The sequence below is a fragment of the Rattus norvegicus genome, chromosome 1, assembly GCF_036323735.1.
Source record: "Rattus norvegicus strain BN/NHsdMcwi chromosome 1, GRCr8, whole genome shotgun sequence".
NCBI lineage: Eukaryota > Metazoa > Chordata > Mammalia > Rodentia > Muridae > Rattus > Rattus norvegicus.
In genome coordinates, this window is record NC_086019.1 from 76,487,899 (window position 1) to 76,506,456 (window position 18,558).

General features: G+C 44.3%; 1 protein-coding gene across 3 annotated transcripts in view; it reads right to left on the reverse strand.

Moving 5' to 3' along the window:
• Smim17 (small integral membrane protein 17) overlaps window positions 1–18,558 on the reverse strand; it is a 47,918-nt gene that overhangs the window by 12,528 nt on the left and 16,832 nt on the right. Inside the window, exon 1 of one of the 3 annotated variants that reach the window (XM_006228194.5) lies at window positions 8,066–8,448. The exons of 1 other annotated variant lie outside the window; for it this stretch is intronic. The gene's annotated coding sequence lies outside the window, so the exon portion shown is untranslated. Of the gene's footprint in view, window positions 1–8,065; window positions 8,449–18,558 lie in introns of those variants that run through there. One more of the 3 variants, NM_001109138.1, reaches the window with a different exon arrangement.

An 18,558-nucleotide genomic window follows, 5' to 3' on the forward strand; every position in this document is an offset into this window, starting at 1 on the left:
CCAACAATCACTTAGTAAAACCCCACAGCACCATCTGCTAAGGCTGATTATAGGCCTACCCTCCTGAAAGCGATGTTCCCATCCTGGGCTCTTACAGAAAACAGAGAGAAACCCGCGGATCCCGGCCCGCAGCAGCTCTCTGCTCCCAAACCCCGTGGGAGAGAGACCTCACCGCCTGATCAGGTGGGCACTCCTGAGGCTGCAGAGCGGAGGAGACCACCAATACTGCCCACCCCTGCCCACATCCCTTGCCAAAGAGGAAACTGTATAAGGCCTCTGGGTTCCCGTAGGGGAGGGCCCAGGAGCAGCAGGACCCCTGCGCCTGAGACACCGCCAGAACCTGAAGGAAACAGACCGGATAAACAGTTCTCTGCACCCAAATCCCGTGGGAGGGAGAGCTAAACCTTCAGAGAGGCAGACACGCCTGGGAAAGCAGAAGAGACTGCACTCTGCGCACATCCAGACGCCAGAGGAAAGCACCAAACGCCATCTGGAACCCTGGTGCACGGAGGCTCCCGGAAAGAGCGGCGCAGATCTTCCCGGTTGCTGCCGCCGCGGAGAGGACTTAGGCAGTACCCCACGAGCAAACTTGAGCCTTGGAACCACAGGTAGGACCAACTTTTCCCCTGCGGGAAACCTGCCTGGTGAACTCAAGACACAGGCCCACAGGAACAGCTGAAGACCTGTAGAGAGGAAAAACTACACGCCCGAAAGCAGAACACTCTGTCCCCATAACTGGCTGAAAGAAAACAGGAAAACAGGTCTACAGCACTCCTGACACACAGGCTTATAGGACAGTCTAGCCACTGTCAGAAATAGCAGAACAAAGTAACACTAGAGTTAATCTGATGGCGAGAGGCAAGCGCAGGAACCCAAGTAACAGAAACCAAGACTACATGGCATCATCGGAGCCCAATTCTCCCACCAAAATAAACATGGAATATCCAAACACACCAGAAAAGCAAGATCTAGTTTCAAAATCGTATTTGATCATGACGCTGGAGGACTTCAAGAAAGACGTGGAGAACTCCCTTAGAGAACAAGTAGAAGCCTACAGAGAGGAATCGCAAAAAAGCCTGAAAGAATTCCAGGAAAACATAAATAAACAAGTAGAAACCCATAGAGAGGAGACACAAAAATCCCTGAAAGAATTCCAGGAAAACACAATCAAACAGTTGAAGGAATTAAAAATGGAAATAGAAGCAATCAAGAAAGAACACATGGAAACAACCCTGGACATAGAAAATCAAAAGAAAAGACAAGGAGCTGTAGATACAAGCTTCACCAACAGAATACAAGAGATGGAAGAGAGAATCTCGGGAGCAGAAGATTCCATAGAAATCATTGACTCAACTGTCAAAGATAATGTAAAGCAGAAAAAGCTACTGGTCCAAAACATACAGGAAATCCAGGACTCAATGAGAAGATTAAACCTAAGGATAATAGGTATAGAAGAGAGTGAAGACTCCCAGCTCAAAGGACCAGTAAATATCTTCAACAAAATCATAGAAGAAAACTTCCCTAACCTAAAAAAAGAGATACCCATAGGCATACAAGAAGCCTACAGAACTCCAAATAGATTGGACCAGAAAAGAAACACCTCCCGTCACATAATAGTCAAAACACCAAACGCACAAAATAAAGAAAGAATATTAAAAGCAGTAAGGGAAAAAGGTCAAGTAACATATAAAGGCAGACCTATCAGAATCACACCAGACTTTTCGCCAGAAACTATGAAGGCCAGAAGATCCTGGACAGATGTCATACAGACCCTAAGAGAACACAAATGCCAGCCCAGGTTACTGTATCCTGCAAAACTCTCAATTAACATAGATGGAGAAACCAAGATATTCCATGACAAAACCAAATTTACACAATATCTTTCTACAAATCCAGCACTACAAAGGATAATAAAGGGTAAAGCCCAACATAAGGAGGCAAGCTATACCCTAGAAGAAGCAAGAAACTAATCATCTTGGCAACAAAACAAAGAGAAGAAAAGCACACAAACATAACCTCACATCCAAATATGAATATAACAGGAAGCAATAATCACTATTCCTTAATATCTCTCAACATCAATGGCCTCAACTCCCCAATAAAAAGACATAGATTAACAAACTGGATACGCAATGAGGACCCTACATTCTGCTGCCTACAGGAAACACACCTCAGAGACAAAGACAGACACTACCTCAGAGTGAAAGGCTGGAAAACAACTTTCCAAGCAAATGGTAGGAAGAAGCAAGCTGGAGTAGCCATTCTAATATCAAATAAAATCAATTTTCAATTAAAAGTCATCAAAAAAGATAAGGAAGGACACCTCATATTCATCAAAGGAAAAATCCACAAAGATGAACTCTCAATCCTCATCTTTGGTCGGTTTATATACAAGTGTGCAATTTCTAGGCTTGAAAGTAAAATGATGCTATCTGGTGCTGGATAGAGGAGCCTTATTTTTTATTATGGCAGCTTGCTATTTTTGTAACATGGTGATTTGGTTGAACACAATAAAGTACAGTAGTAACTGATCTCCCCTTCTTCCTGGATGAGTGAGGAGATGATTAAATGTTGATGTCAGCATCCTTGAGCATATTCAGATGAGCTTCTGCTTCTGTTGAAAAGGATGCTGTGTTTGATTGTGGTCCGAAGCTTTGAAGCACTACTTGGCATCTCCTTCCTTGGAGGTCTCACTGTTTAAACATAACAGATTTGATTGCTTGTTGGTAAGGTGAGGTCCAGCTTGTCTCCACTAGGTCATATTCATGTGAATTCGGTGGTTATACGGTTTTGTTTTAGGGATATTTCATTTTTTTAATAACGGTTTTAGCTGACATTCATGGAGAGAATGAATCCTTAGAACTGTGCCACTAGTGAAAGGAAATCCTGTCTAGAGTATGTTTCTTTACAAAGCTGTGTCACACCATCCTTTGGGCCCTCTGCTGGAAAAGTAGAATCAAGTCTCAAATAATGCCTTTTAAATTGTATCCTGTAGTATTATAGATGTAGGACAGTACTGTATCATACCTCTGTGGATGTAAAATAGCTTGTACCTGCTTTATGATACGTAGTAGTGACCGTGCTTTATCAGAGCTGTTTTTAATGATGTTGCTCAGAATGTTTTCTTTCCAGATGATGATTGAGAAGCTAATTTAAAAAAAATGGTGCCAGGTACCACAAGAGTAACAGAACTGTGCTGTTTTCTCGGGTTTTGTTTTTTTACTTTTTTTTTTTAATGGAGTGTGCTGGATGTCTCTACAGTTTTGTTCAGATGACTGCAGAACCTGGAAAAGCTGTTGCTGCTGTTGATGCATAACACACTGCTATTATTGGTCTTTTTATATAAATATAAATATATATATACAGATATATAATTTGAATTTTTTGAAACTTTAGCTGTGCTGTCAACTTTGGAAAAAAGTATCCCCGTTTACTGTGTTGAGTTGGCACTGTACAGAAATTAACAGCCATATTGGTCTAGAAATGTTGAACTTAAGTTTTTTCCATTTGTACAGGGGTAACACACTGTATTAAATATGTAAGGTCTTATCTACGTGGGTTTGATTACAAAAACTAATAACGTATTCTCTAAATTAAAAAAAAAGAAGAAGACAGAGGGAAAATTATCCTTTGTCCGCTTGTTTGTGGAAGCCATCACGCCTCTGTCTATGTTAAAAGACAAAGCTGTCTAGGCACACGGCTCAGTGGGCAGAGCATGCTGCGCAAGCATGAAGACTTGAGTTCAAATCCCAAGCACCCATATTTTAAAAACAAAAGTCAGGCAGCACGAATCTGTAACCTCGGCGCTAGTGGAGGAGCAGAGACAAAATTTCAGGAGCCTGCTGGCCAGCAATGCAACCAAACAGCGAGCATTCACCAGGCTCGGCAGTTTTGAAACTCTGGTTCAGTTCCCAGCACCCACATCGTACAGCTCGTGACATTCTCTAACTCCATTTCCAGGAGATCTAACATTTTCTTCTGGCCTCTGAGGGTACTTCCGTGCAAATACACGTACATACTGATTTTAAATTAAGTAACATTAAAGAAAAGGAATTGAGGAAAACAGCCTTTGGTTTTTGTGTGCCAACATGGGCTACTGTGTGTGCACATTTGCATATGCTATACACAGAAGAACAACACAAGAGTATTTGTATTCAGAATTGGAGCTACAGCTTTATAGCTAACTGGAAAAAATGGTTCAGTGGTTACAAGCACTGGCTGCTCTTGCAGAGGACCCCGGTTCAGTTCCCAGCACCCACATCCGACAGCTCACGACATTCTGTAACTATTTTCAGGGAATCTAACATCCTCTTTTGGCCTCTGAGGGTACTTGCATGCACACAGATACGCAAACAAATACAATTTTTAAAATGCAAACATTTTAAAAATATTACCTGCTGGGGCTGGGCAGTGGGCACTTGCCTGGCATGCTCAAAGCCCCAGGATCACTCTCCAGTTCTACAAAGTGGGCACAAGCTGCGGTGGTGCAGTCCTCTAATCCCAAATTTCAGAGAGTGGAGGTAGCAGGAAAAGAAGTTCGGCTACATAGCCTGTTCATTATACCAGCCTGGGCTACATGCGACCAAAACAAATCTTAACAACCACTGGATGCAGCCAGAACATCTGTAATATCAGCATCCCGAAGACCAACACAGGATCTCAAATTTGAGGCCAGATTAGACTGTGTAGTGTCTCTCAAGAAGTTAAAGCATTATAACTTAGATGTCTATCAACAGGAAGTGGGTAAATAAACTCTTATTCATATATACAATGGAAACCAGTGTGGATTAACTTGAAATATATATTTGCCTGCATATTACCTGCATTACCTACACATATGTATGTATACGTGTGAATACATGTTATATATTTAAATATATAAAGACCCAAGTTCAAATCCCAAGCACTCATGTTTTTAAAAACTGCCAGTACAGTGGGAAGAGAGTGGCTACAACTTTCTGGCTGCTGACCATCACCGGTGGCAGGTAAAGCCCAGGGATAACTTGTGCCCTTGAATGTAACCTCCACCATGCACTTGCTGTGTGTCCTGGGACACACAACCTCTCTGAACTTCAACCCCCTCATCCATGAAAGACGCCGGTGGCAACAGCAGCCAACCTCGTGCAGGCATTTTGAGATTTCTGCAGGGACAGATCACCCACTGATCAAAAGTTTAAAGGGCACGTTCCTTCTCCTGACATAGTGGGCTGCACCCTGCCTTCAAGGCTAACTGTCTTAGAGTTTCCATCACTGTGAAGAGGCACTGTGACCAGGGCAACTCTTGCGAAGGAAAACATTTAATTGGGGCTGGCTTAGAGCTTCCAAGATTCAGTCCATTATCACCATGGGGGAAGCATTGGGAGCATCCAGGCAGACATGGTGCTGGAGGAGGAGCTGAGCGCTCTACATCTAGAGCTGCGGGCAGCAAGGAGGAGACTGTGTCCTACACTGGGCAAAATTTGAACAAGAGAGACCGACCTCAAAGCCCGTCCCAACAGAGACACACTTTCTCCAAGGCCACACCAACTCCAATAAGGCCACACTTCCTAATAGTGTCATTCCCATTGAACTGATCATTCAAACATATGAGTCTATGGGGAGGGGAGGATACCTATTTAAACCACCACACTACCCTTAATTTAAACATCACCTCTCCTTAATTAAATACTTGCACCCATTTTGAAATTTCCCAAAGATTTCTCAACAGAACTTTGGGTCAGGCCCCTGTGGAATCTTGAGAGCCTATGGATGCACCGGTTGCACACTGGATAGCTCCAGACTTCCTGGAGGTGAGCGGGCAGGACCATCCAGGGCAGCCCATGTGTCTGTGCAGCAGATGGAAATGCTGTCCCCAAGGATCAGAACACAAGCACCTCCGGAGCACATCAGAAACGGAGCAGGAATAAAATAAATCAACCAACAACCTCCCTGTGGCTTTCACTTCCACAACTGAAAAACAAAATGCAAACCCAGAGGAATACGTCACAGAACAAATAAGAATGAACAGGCACGTCGTGGCGTGGGAGGAACAACTGAGGATGGTAGGAGACCAATCAAGTGTCCTTTTGGGAGGGGCTGCCCTGCCTCTGCAGCCTAGCAAACACAAGAGACACATGGCTGCCACCTGATTTCTCAGGAGACCGGAAAACAATCTCAGATGACATCGTTTGCACTTTTAAATTGTTTCAACAACAACAACAACCAAAAAAAACGTTTTTTTTCTAATGAACTCACAAATAAAAGCATTGCAAGGTCAGGTTAATGAAGCCACTCAAATACATGCCCAGCCCCCCAACTATGTTGGTTGGTTGGTTATTTATGTCATGGTTCTTATTGCTTCAGTATCCAGAAAGTCGAATTCACTTATACACCATTTAAAAAACAAAACTAAGCAAAACAAAACAAAAAACTAAAAAAAAAAAAATCTTTTTAACATCTTTCTAACTCATGTCCTTTTGCCTACATTCCACCCTTCCCTTCCTCATCTTCATATTACCCTCTTGTGGTCTTCTTTCTTCTGACTTTCATTTATTCATTCATTCATTCATTCATTCATTCACTCTTTTAGAGACAGAGCCTGCAGTTTATAATATCCATTTTTTCAAATGACATCTCATGAAACAAATAGCAATGTCTGACTTACAGTAGACCCTAGGGCTGACAGTTTGCAACCTCAGTGAGAGTTGGGGTGTATGTGGTGGGGAGGGTGAAAAGATAAGACTGTTGGTGTGGACATAACAGGGATAGGGATGTAGCTGGATGGCAGAGTGCTTGCCTAGAACTCCGTCCCCAGCACTGTGTTGGTAAACACAGCACAACTCCCCAGCAGCTCCAGCACTTAGGAGGTAGAGGCAGGGGGTCAGGCCAAGATCATCCTCACCTACATACATAGAGACTTTTGAAACCAAATTAAGATACAAAAGTGCGAATGTGAACAATGGTTTCTCACAGGTTCAGGCTGAGAAGCAGGAGCTGAAGAAGAAAACTACAGGTGTGGGCAAGGGAGAGTGGCAATATGGCTCAGCCAATAAGAGGCACTTGCTGCCAAGTCTGACAGCGTGAGTTCAATTACCAGGAGAACCAACTCCCATGAGTTGTCCTCTGAATTCTGTGTCCCATACAAATAAATGTTACTTTAAAAAAAAAAATAAGAAAAGGCAGGTAGGAGCCAGTGGCACATGGGGAAACCTGGGGGAAAGATTAGACCCTGCAAGTACAGTGTGTGGAAGGGGCAGAGAGCGAGGAAGTGAGAGGGAACCAGGGGGTTCATGTCGCACTATCTGTTGGATTCTTTGTGAATTAGAAAACGTATCACCTGCAGATGGATAAGGATGAGAGGCGTGAGATCGAGGAAAAGCCTCATGATAGTGGTGATGATGATGACGATGACGACGACAATGACAACAGTAACAGAGCACTGTTTCCTGGGGTAAACGTTCTGATTGTAGGCCCTACTTAGTAGTTACAGTTACGGTTCCATTGCACGGATGGGCAAGGGGGCTCCATTACAGCCTCAGAGCTCTGGAGAGTTGAGATTGTCTCTTAAACCCTGCACCTGTGGTACTTCACGACCCATGTTCCTGGCCTGTTGCAGGATACCACACAAAGAGCTCAGGGCAGACACAATGCATGCATGCAATCAGATACCCAGGTGCAGCAAGCCCAACAGAAAAATGGGAACCTCCCTTAGGGGACGGAGAGACAATGTGCACGTGCACAGACCCACGAAGGACCACAGACGCCAGAGTGTAAGCTCCCTGTAGGATCCCTTCTCCCTGGTTGCTGAAATTCCTGTTCGATGTTCAGACACCGAGTAAACGACCAGGTTAGCAGAAAAGAGGACCCAATCTAGTTAGGCGCCCCTCCCCGCCACCTTCTCCCACATGGACCCTCCATTCCCATACCCCAGACCTAGAGCAACTCTACTATGAACCCGCCCACCCCAGAAACACGCATGCACACGCATGCACAGTCACACGTGAATGCACCTCCCCGGATCACTGCCCACGCCCCCAGCCCAATCTCCCGCCCCCTTCCCGCCTGCGGGGTCCCTCTAAGGACTCACCCTCCCCAATCAGACCCTTCCAGGCACTGCAGAACTGGAGCTGCAAGGACTGCGGCTGCGCAGACGCGGAAGCTGCGGGTGGGAGGTGGGACGTCGGGGGAAGAGAAGGAGGCGGCCTCCTTTCTTCCTCCTCCTCCCTGCTGAGAGCCTGCGTTTGAAGAAAACTGGAGACAGAACGCAGTAGTGACAGAGGCCGCTGGCCTGTGGTATAGTTGCCGGGAGAACGGATGTAGTGCAGGTCCTGAGAGTCTAGCCAAGGTGGAGTTTGCCCTCCATCCCCAATTAAGTTATGTCACAGTCCAGCGTGCAGACACCTGCTATGCTCAACATTTTTGCACATGCCTTTTCTAGGTTCTCTCCTCTAAAAACCCCCGGCTCTAGGATGAGAGAAGACTGGAAGGAACTAGGGCAAGGGCCTGGCAGCCCGGAGACCCTGAGGTTCCAAAGCTGGAGTTAGGAACTGTCATCTAGGGATATTACTTAAATTTCTATGCCTCGGTTTTCCATTCTGCTAAGTGGTAATAATAGGAATAACTACCACCACTCTCAGGATTTCTGTGAAGGTAAAAATAAGAAAATAATACATGCAGAGTTGTTAATTGTTGTTCTGTTTTCTCCGAGGTCAGATCTATAGCCCAAACTCTGAACTCAGTATGTGGCCTTGAACTTCTGATCCTCCAGCCTCTACCACCCTATCGTTGGGGTTATTAGGGATGTACCACCAAGCCCCATTTAACATTCAGAGTTCTTAGAAAGTGTCCAATAACTGTTAGTGGTATCGTAATCACCATCATTCGAATTTTACAACAGAGACCATTGCCAAGTTGCTCTCAGAAAAGTCACATCAAAAATATTTTAATTCAGGTGGATGGAGAGATGGCTCAGCAGTTAAGAGCACACACTGGGGCTGGAGAGATGGCTCAGAGGTTAAGAGCACTGACTGCTCTTCCAGAGGTCCTGAGTTCAACTCCCAGCAACCACATGGTGGCTCACAACCATCTGCAATGAGATCTGATGCCCTCTTCTGGTGTGTCTGAAGACAGCTACAATGTACTTATATATAATAAGTAAACAAATTTAATAAAACGAGCACCCACACACAACCATCCATAACTCCAGCTCCAGGGGATTTGACACGTGAGCAAATGAGCTCATATGAATATAATTTTTAAATAAATGTTTAGGGTTATAACTGAGCTGTAGACAAGGAAACTTATTTTCTTTTTCCCCCTTTTTTCAAGGTCCCTGCAGTTGTTTATTATATATTTCCAATACTTTAAACTGGAATGTAACCACATAACTAATAGTCATAATTCTCAAATAGCCCCAGGATTATATTGAAAGGACAAACTGCCCCTGACTTCTTTTATTTTTTAAATACTTTTTATTAGATATATTTCTTTATTTACATCTCTCTCTTTTTTTTTTTTACTGTGTGGAGAAGTTTATTAGGGCACTATAAATAAGATAGAATTGATCTAGGAGCCCACCAAGGACACAATGAAAAAGATAACAAGTGTGGCAGGTAGGGGGTTGATCTGTACTCAAATTAGAATATATATGAACGGTTGTACAGCATCCTTTTACTCACAGATAAACTTGAATTGGAGAGCATTTTACTAAGTGAAACGAACTGAGCAAATTGAGACAGTGCTGTCTTTGTCTCTTACGTGGAAACTTTGAATTGGAAAACTGGGCGTAGAACAGTAAATACTTTACTTACATTTCAAATGTTATTCCCTTTCCCGGTTTCCTGTCCATAAGTCCCCAACCCCTCCCCATCCCCCATACAGGTGTTCCCCTCCATTCATTCCCCTTACTGCCCCCTCATTCCCCTGCACTGGGGAAGGGGGGTCCAACCTTGGCAGGACCAAGGGCTTCCCCTTCCACTGGTGCCCCAATAAGGCTATTCTCTGCAACATGTGCAGTTGGAGCTCTGGGTCAGTCCGTGTATAGTCTTTCGGTAGTGGTTTAGTCCCAGGAAGCTCTGGTTGGTTGGCATTGTTGTTCATATGGGGTTGCAAGCCCCTTCAGCTCTTTCGATCCTTCCTCTAATCCCCCCCCCAAGGGGTCCTGTTCTCAGTTCAGTGGTTTGCTGCTAGCATTAACCTCTGTATTAGACATGCTCTGGGTGTGTCTCTCAGTGTCAACGAGGTTGCAGAGGGTACCTGGAAGAGAATGGGGGACAAGAGATGCAAAGAAGGACGCCAAGACAAGAGTCTGATCAAGGTGACAATTTTATTTTTTCCCAAGACTGAATTTATACCATAACAGGGGTAACAGAGAGATGGGGGAAATGGGAAACATTTATGCTGGCCAAGGACATAGCTCTCTTGTGGTCAGGCAATCGGCTGACGTTAACAGGATGTTAGAAAGGTCACAGGTTTGTCATATCTATTAGTCAGCAGGATGTTAGTATTTCAGAAAGGTTACAGGTCATCACGTTGGGCATCTTGTCATCAGATGTATTTCTCAGCAAGGTCACAACTTTATCATATCATTATTCATCCTGACCACCAGATTTGTATTAGTCTTCTGCAGCTGGCTGGGGATTTTCCATGAACCCAGTCATACTTAACTCTAACCATACTATTAACATCAATAATGGAGGGTTTTAAGGGCGTCGCTCCCAACATCTCAGGAAAGATCTATATCCCGTCCCTTTCAGCATGCACTTTTTAGCTTCATCAATCTTATCTAGTTTTGGTGGCTGTATATATATGGGCCACATGTGGGGCAGGCTCTGAATGGCCGAGGAAACTTATTTTCACTTATGTCCCTGGAAAATGTATTATCACCTCTCTAATTTGTAGTAAAATAGAGCAAATGTGACCATCAATCAGATTAATTTTCTCTAAGAACAAAAACACTCTAGCCAAATCCAGGTGACAGGAAGAAAGGATTTGTTTGGCTTACAGTTCCAGGTCACAGGCCATCAGTGAGGAAGGCTAGGACAGGAATCTAAAGCAGTAACTGTAGAACACTGCCTGCTGGTTCACCCTCAGGCTCATCTCAGCTAGCTTCCTTACACAGCCCAAGGTCACCTGCCCACGGAATAACAGAATAACGATGCCCACATTGGGTTAGCCCCTCCCAAGTCAGTTAACAATTAAGGCAATCCTCCCACAGACACGCCCACAGATTAACAGAACCTCTAGTGGTGGTTCTCAATCTGTGGGTCTCAAACCACTTGAGGAGCAAAAGACCTTCTCGTGGGGGTCACATATCAGATACCCTTCCTATCAGATATTTACATTTTGATTCATAACTAGCAAAACGACAGTTATGAAGTAGCAACAAAAATAATTTTATGGTTGGGGGTCACCACAACATGAGGAACTGTGTTAAAAGGTGGCAGCATTAGGAAGGTGGAGAGCCGTTGCCTCTAGATAATTCCTCAATCAAAGCTTTCCTCTCTAGGCTGTGTCAAGTTGATGAGTTAAAGATGACCAGGACACCTAGGAAACAAGGGTCTGGGCATGCCTGTGAGAGATTATCTAGATCAGGTTAGCTGTGGTGGTAACAGTGGTCAGTAACATCCCATGCTCTAGGGTTCCAGACAAAATGAAAAGGGAGACGTGAGCTGGGCACAAGCATCCATCACTCCCTGCCTCTGAGTGTAGATGCAGTGTGACTAGCTGTTCTAAGCTCCTCCTCCTGTGGCTGTCCACACCCTCAAAGGGTGGAGCCAAAATAAACCCTTTCTTCCTTTACTCGTTTTTTTTTTAATTTATTCATTTATTATATATAAGTACACTGTAGCTGTCTTCAGATACACCAGAAGAGGGCATTGGATCTCTTACAGATGGTTGTGAGCCACCATGTGGCTGCTGGGAATTGAACTCAGGACCTCTGGAAGAGTAGTCGGGTGCTCTTAACCACTGAGCCATCTCTCCAGCCCCCTTTATTCATTTTTGTTGGCTATTTTGTCATGGCACCATTGAAAGTAACTAAAAGAGGTATGCGTTCTCATTGGAAGATGATCCAAATGGAAGATTTTATCAAGTACATAGCAAACAAAAGAAAAAGAAAGAATGAATGAACAAATGAATGAATGACAAATAGCAGACAGACAGCAAGACACATCAGGTGTTTCCAACACCCAGTGGGCAACTGAAGTCACCTGACAGAGGGAGCAAAGGTGGCTTCAAGCTGACAGTTCTAACATTCAGCAGAAGTGACACATAAAGGCTTTAACAGGGCTTAACTACTAATTGCTTTAACTGTGGTCACTGATTGAGAGTCCCAGGAAGAGTTCAGTTTACTCACTACACGACCTTCCAACATCTCTTTCCCACCATGGGCATTTGTTTGGTTTGGTTTGGTTTGGTTTGGTTTGGTTTGGTTTATACCACAGAATAAACAACAGTAATGTCTATTACTAATGGTTTACCTGCTGGCTTTTCTCCAGGACAGTGTGGTTGGCTGGCTGGCTGGCTGGCTGGCTGGCTGGCTGGCTGGCTGGCTGGCTGGCTGGTTGGTTTGGTTTGCTTTTGGTTTTTCATGACAGCGTTTGTATGTGTAGCTTTGCCTGTCCTGGACCTTGCTCTGTAGACTAGGCTCGCCTCGAACTTTCAAACATATGCCTGCCTCTGCCTCCTGAGTGATGGAATTAAAGGGTGTGGCACCACTGCCTGGTAAACAGTGTGTTTTTGTAACACCCTTAGCTGTTTACCATTCTCTGTCTTCCCTGTTACAGAGCCAGGGGGCCAGGCTGCCTCCGGTCTGAAAGCCTTGGAGGACATTGAAATAAATAGGATGGAGTACGGGACACGCTGCTCTTTAGCTCCGAGTCTGGTTTTAACAAGCACAGACAGCATGTGTTGGATGGAGAAGGGACACAGGGGTGGTTCTACCTCTCACTGCTTCACTGTTACTCTGTCTGATATATTCAGAGAACAGGAAAGCTACTGCCCCCTGTTCCTCCCGATGACCCCCTCCCAGGATCCAGGGGATAGGGCCCTGGTTAAAATAGCAAAACAAAATATCACAAAACAAAGCCAAAAGTCATGAACCTGCAAATTGTTGGGTCTGGGGTAGGGATTGATAATCACAGGAGGGAGATAAGAGACTGTAAGGGGGACAGAGTCATGGAATAAATATATGTATGTACGAAATGGTCAAAAATCAAAGTAATGTTTTTAAATACAAGACAATTTGCCAATATTTACCATTTATATTTCATTGTTCCATGGTTGTTGGGAGACACTTTGTGTTTTGAAAATTAGGAGATGAGCCTCCAAATGTGAACTGGAGGAAGATGAACGGCAAACCAAAACACTCCAGTCAGGTCTCACCATCTCCTTTAGTACCAAGAGGTTAGGGAAATGGCAGATTAGCTTGTGATGTTGTGAGGAATTAACAAGCCAGGATCCTGAATGGAGATTCAAGTGTGTAGTAGTGTAAAATTAAGATGTTGATTAACTGGATCCCAGTTTCTTTGCCTGAAATGAAAAATGAGGATAAGAATATTTCCTGCCTCAGAGGGTTATTCTGAGGGTTAAATGAATTAGTACTCATTTCTTATGCAAAGTGAGTGTTTAGTAAAGCATTCTACAACCAGGGACCAGGGAGGTGACTTAACAAGAAAAAGCACTTGCTACTGAGACCTGAGTACAATCTCCAGGACCCACATGGTGAAAGGAAAAATCCTCTGACCCTGAATACAAGCACCATGACACATGTGTGTGGGGACACACACACACACTAAACAAACATACTAATTAAGCAAATGAGTTTCTATCAGATTATTATTTTAGTTTTTTTCTTTGTACATGTGGTGTATGTAGGTATAGAGGGAGGAACCCTCATTTATACATGTGCTTGTGGAGAGTAAGTCCCTGGAATCCATCTGTCTCCCAAACCTCTCACTGCTAGCACTGGAGTCACAGGTATATGCCACCACCCCTGGCTTTTATACAGGTGCTGAGGACCTGAACTCGGGACATCAAGAGTTTAACCCACTGAGCCATCTCTCTAGTCCCTATTATAACTACTGAACATAGGGTCATAGCACAGGAAAGAACTCTAGTTTTGATCTTGAGAGTTCTTCGAAAATGGGCCTGGGAAAAATGATGTCACAAACAAATTCCTTGGGACAGTTTCTCTTTCAGAAAGATAAAAGGACTGAAGAGATGGCTCAGTGGTTAAGAGCACTGGCTGCTCTTCCAGAGGACCCGGGTTCAATTTCCACAACTCCCATGGCAGCTCACAACTGTCTGTAGCTCTAGCTCTGGGGTGGGCAGGTGGTGGGGGGAGAGGGAGAGGGAGAGGGAGAGGGAGAGAAGGAGGGAGGCAGACGGACATGAAGAGGGTATCTGGAACTTAAGCTAATATTTCAACTTTACTCAGACTCCAGTCTCCTGCCCGCAGGGCAGTCAGTGGAGGTTGGGGACCACCTAGGAGAGAATGGGGTACAAGCGACGAGAAGAAGGACGCCAAGACAAGAGTCTGATCAAGGCGACAATTTTATTTTTTCCCAAGGCTGATTTATACCATGACAGGGGTAACAAAGGGAGGGGGGAAGTGTGAAACATTTACGTAGGCCAAGGACACAGAGCTCTTGTGGTCAGCTGATGTCAGCAGGATATTGGTTTCTCAGAAAGATCACAGTTTTGTCATATCACTGGGCATCCTGACCACCAGATTTGTATTAGTCTTCTGCAGCTGGCTGGGGATTTTCCATGAACCCAGCCATACTTAACTCTAACTATAATATTAACATAATGGAGGGTTTTAAGGGCATCGCTCCCAACAGTCTCCCAGGCTCCCTTCCTCACCTTGGGTCCTGTTTCTCCATTAGTGAGAGATACATTCTTCATGGATGCTTACACTTCTATGTAACACAACAATACTATTTGTTTCCATTTATTTTTCTTTTGGTTTTTCTTGAGACAAGGTCTCATATAGCCAAATTAACCTCAAACTTGCAATATGACTGAAGGTAACCTTGAACTATCTATCACCCTGCCTTCACCTCCCAGGAGCTGGGATGAGAGGTAGGTGCCACTATTTGTAACTTACTTAGCATTTTTATTTTAAAGTAATTCACTTTCCAAAAACCCTTTTCAGAAGTGTAGTGGTTTGAATAAGATTGGCCCCTACAGGCTCATATATTTGAATGCTTGGGGGGGGACATCAGGAGGTGTGGCCTTCTTAGAGTAGGTGTGGCCCTGCTGGAAGAAGTGTGTCAGTGGGAGTGGGTTTTGAGGTTTCAAGTGCTCAAGGCATGCTCAGTGTCACTCTCTCTTCATGCTGCCTAGAGATCCAGATGTAGAACTTTCAGCTCCTCCTTCAGCACAATGTCTACCTGCATGCTGCCATGCTTCCTGCCAGGATGACAATGGACTAAACCTCTGAACTACATAAGCCAGCCCCAATTAAACTGTTTTCTTTATAAGAGTTGCTGTGGTCATGGTATCTCTTTAAACAATAGAAATTAAGACAAGAAATAAGTTTATTTATTTTACTTGAAGTTCTGGGGATTGAACCTAGGGTCTCAGGCATGATGGCTGCATAGTAGGCAAGTACTTTCCTATGAAGTTAGAAGCTTTCCTATGAAGTCAGCCGCTTTCTAGAAAGTGGGCTTCTAACTTGTTGAGACGTGGTGTCTTAGGGTTTTATTGCTGTGAAGAGACATCATGACCAAGGCAACTCTTGTGAAGACAACATTTAATTGGGGCTGGCTTACAGGTTCAGAGGTTCAGTCATTATCACCATAGTGGGAAGAATGTCAGAATGTAGTCAGACACGATACTGAAGAGCCAATAGTTTTACATCTTGATCTGAAGGCAGCCAGAAGGAGATTGTCTTCTACAGGCAGAAAGGAAGAAGCTGGAATTCTGTACTGGGTAGAGCTTAAGCATAAGAGACCTCAGAGCCCATGCCCACAGTGACCACTTCCTCCAATAAGGCCACACTACTTCAACAAGGCCACACCTCCTAATAATGCCACACCCTGTGGGCCAAGCATTCAAACGCATCAGTCTATGGGAGCCAAACCTATTCAAACCCCTACACATAGTCTCACCAAGTTTCCCAGACTAGCTTGGTACTAACTTTGCAGCCCAGCAGGGTTTGAACCTGTGATCTTCCTGCCTCAGTGCTGCAATTATCTTCCATTGCAGACATCTCCCACCAGGACCAGTCAAAAATGCCTTTAATGGGAAATTGAACGCATTGCAGTGTGCAGAAAGGGATTTTCATGTGCTATGGTCTAAATGGAAATGAAAGGAAAATGGATTAACCAAAGCTGTGTGCCACTAATTGGGGTGATAGATTCTATTATTGGGGTCTCTCTCTTTTTTTGCTTACTTTCCATCCCCCTTCTTTCTGAGACAGTGACTCTCCAAGATGCCTTGGCTAGCCTGAAAGTCATCATGTAGACCAGGCTGGCCCCAAACACACACATTAGCTTACCTCTGCCTCTCAAGTGCTTGAGAGGGTTAAAGTGGGTTAAAGATGTATGCCACCATGCCTAGCTCTGTTCTGTATTCCTCATTACCCTGCTGTTACATAATGTACCATGAATGGCAACACAAATTACCAAGAAACAAAGCAACAATATTTTACTCCCATGAGTCTTTTCCTTTTGATGACCGTATTGTAATTTTTCCCCACTGTGATAAATCATCGCTCAGAGTATGGTGACTATAAGATGAGGAGTTCTTAAGTCTTCCCAGTGAATTATCAAGTCAGGAGGATGGGTTGATCTTGAAAATCACAACAAGATCCCCAAGCCTTGGGCCATGACTCAACAAAGCAATGAGGCCTGTAAGTATCTTGTTGGGGTTCCATGATTAACTGACAAAAGGCTGATCAATGTGAGGCTAGAATTTCATTCAATCACTCATTTAAAACATTTGTTCAGCAAATACTTATTAGACAATTGATATGTAGTAGGTCTTGGTGATTGGGACAATGACTATCTATGGTCCACCAATAAAATGTATATCCTTTAAAATACACATAGCATGTCCTTCTAGTATGAACCAATGCCCCGAGCAGACCGTGGGCTCTGTCTGTACACCTGGTCCCACAAGGGGGAGCCCAACTCTGAAGCGCCCAGGATCATAAAAGAGGCCACATTATCTGCCCCAACACCCGGAGTAACTGGGTCCCACAGGAGCAAGAGACACAGGAACCACAACCCCTGGCCCATTGCCCAGCCAGTGGCACAGATCCCTCTGGTCTGAACCAATGCCCTAAGCAAACCTTGGGCACTGGTTCTATACCCAGTCCCACAACACCTAGAGGAAGCCCAACTCCCAGGTGTTTTAACATGCCCAAGGATCACAGTGGCACAGGTTCCGTCCCATTTGAACCTGCACCCAGAGGAGAATCTGAAATGCCCAGGATCACAGTTAAGGCTACAACATCTTTCCCAACACCCAGCAGAACTGGGACCCCACAGGAACCAGGGAAACCCAAACCCCATCAGCCAGGGGCACAGGTTACTTCCAGCTTGCAGACTCAGAGCTCTGTTTTCCAACTCACTCCTGCAACACCCAAAGAAAGCTTTACTCCTAGGACCTCTGACACAACAGGATCTCAGGAGCTGGACCACATCAGGATTTCAGGATCCTAGAGGAAGCTAGACTCCCAGGAACTCTGACACACCCAAGATCTCAGGATCACAGGATCCCTGAATCATAGGATCAGAGAGACAGCTGAACTCTGAGGAGTTCTGACACAAACAGGATCACAGGAGGAAAGGCTCCAGTCAAACACAGCAAGGGCAGGTAGCACTAGAAATAACCAGATGGCAAGAGGCAAGCACAAGAAGAAAAGCAACAGAAAGCAAGGTTACTTGGCATTGTCAGAATCCAGTTCTCCCACCACAGCAAATCCCAGATACCCCAACACACCAGAAAAACAAGATTTGGATTTAAAACCACATCTCATGATGATGATAGAGGACTTTAGGAAGGATACAAATAACTCCCTCAAAGAAATACAGGAGAACACAGATAAACAGGTAGAAGCCCTTAGATAGAAAACACAAAAAGCCCTTAAATAATTACAAGAAAACACAACAAAACAGGTGAAGGAATTGAACAAAACCACCCAGGATCTAAAAAATGGAAATAGAAACAATAAAGAAAGCTCAACAGGAGACAACCCTAAAGATAGAAAATGTAGGAAAGAGATCATGAGTCATAGATGAAAGCATCAGCAACAGAATACAAGAGGTAGAAGAGAGACTCTCAGGGGCAGAAGATACCAGAGAAAACACTGACACAACAGGCAACAAAAATGCAAAATGCAAAACCCCCTAACCCAAAACATCCAGGACACAAAGAAAAGACCAAACCTAAGGATAATAGGTACAGAAGAGAGTGAATATTCTCAAATTAAAGGGCCAGGAAATATCTTCAACAAAATAACAGGAGAAAACTTCCCTAACCTAAAGAAAGAGATGCCCAAAAACATACAAGAAGCCTACAGAACTCCAAATAGACTGGACCAGAAAAGAAATTCCTCCTGTCACATAA